The sequence below is a fragment of the Thamnophis sirtalis genome, unplaced genomic scaffold, assembly GCF_051295495.1.
Source record: "Thamnophis sirtalis isolate CommonGarterSnake01/CBP01778 unplaced genomic scaffold, rThaSir2_p1.2 scaffold_9, whole genome shotgun sequence".
In the NCBI taxonomy this organism is placed as follows: Eukaryota; Metazoa; Chordata; class Lepidosauria; order Squamata; family Natricidae; genus Thamnophis; species Thamnophis sirtalis.
In genome coordinates this window covers 63,077,331-63,079,118 of record NW_028261389.1, presented here as the reverse complement: position 1 = coordinate 63,079,118, position 1,788 = coordinate 63,077,331, and positions in this window count along the sequence as shown.

Sequence of the window (1,788 nt, the reverse complement as noted above, 5' to 3'; positions counted from 1 at the left end):
AAGTAGTGTTCAGTTTCAGTTCATTTTATTGTTAATTAATTAGTCAAATAAGCAAAAAAATATTGGACAAATCCATTTGGTTTCAGTCACAATTCATGGTTTCAGAAAACAGCCTATTCAGCTCCATATTGATTTGGCATCTTCTCAATGCAACGCTAATCCTGAGCTAGAATCACCATTTCAAACTCTCTCTATATATATATATTTTATTGAATTGTGTTTAATCATCTATGAACATCATCCCTTCTTTCATTTTTGACAAAATCAAGTGACCTGTTCAAAAATAGTATTATCTTTCAAAGATCCTGGAGCAGTGGGGAATGACCAGAGGACTTGAAAAGGGCTGGTGTAGTTCCCATATTAAAAGTGGGGGATGGATCCAAAAAACTACAGACCTATCAGTCTGACCCAGTGGTGGGTTGCAAATCCTGTTCCGTTACGGTTGGAACAGGGCCGCCGGTGTCCTCAAGCACCTCTGTGATGCTCCACGATGCTCCAGCTGCTCCGTGGAGTGTTGCGCAGGTGCTGTACGCACCATGCACCTGCACAGAAGTGCAGAAGCCTTTAAAATCCAGTAAGGAGCTCGGGAGGGCAGGTGAGCCCTCCAGAGCATTGTACCGGAACGGTATCTGGTGATCCGGGCTGGCTGCGGTGCACCAGTACCAGGGCGTACTCCTGCAACCCATCACTGGTCTGACCTCAACACCTGGAAAGATTCAAAGCAATGGATCTACAAACATCTAGAAGAAAACAAAGTCATAACCAGAAGCCAACATGAGTTTATCAAAAACAAATCATGCTAGACAAACCATATTACATTCTTTGATAATGTGACAAAATAAGTGGACCAGGAAAATGCTGTGGATATAATTTACTTGGGCTTTGTAAGGCATTTGATAAAATAGATCACAATCTAATACTTGATAAGATAGAAAAATGAGGGTTAGACAGCATCACCACCTGATAGATTTGTGACTGGCTAACCCACTGTAGTCCTTAAGACAATTGCAGCTATATGGAGGGAAATATGCAGTGAGGTACCCCAAGGCTCTGTCTTAAGCCAGTACTCTTCAATATCTTCATCAATGATTTAGATAGAAAATAGAAGAGGAACTCATCAAATTTGTAGATGATGTCAAGCTGACAAGAATAGCCAACATCCCAGAAGATAGGCCAAAGATTGAAAGGATCTTGACATACTTCAATACTGTGTCCTATCTAACAAAATGAAATTCAAAAGTGAGAAAAGTAAAATTCTACATTTAGAAAAGAAAAACCAAATCTACAGGTTTAGAATTAGTACCTGGCTCAATAGTAGTATCTGTGACAGAGATCTTGGTGTCCTACTGTACAATCACTTAAATATGAGCCAGCAGTGTGCTGCAGTTGCCAAAAAAAGCCAACATAGTGCTAGGCTGCATTAACAGTGGGATAGAATCAAGATCACGTGAAGTGTTAATACCACTTTATAATTCCTTGGGAAAGCCACATTTGGAATATTGTGTCCAATTTTGCTTGCACAATATAAAAACAGATGTTGAGACTCAAGAAGGACTGCAGAGAAGAGCAACCAAGACAATTAGGGGACTGGAGGCTAAAACATGCAATATCTAGGGGTCTCCCAGAAAGAAGAGGGAGTCAATCTATTCTCCAAAGCACTTGAAAGCAGAACAAGAAGCAATTGATGAAAACTAATCAAGGAGAGAAGCAAACTAGAACTAAGGAGAAATTTCGTGACAGTGGGAACAATTAATCAGCCCAATGACTTGCATCCAGAAGTTGTGGGTT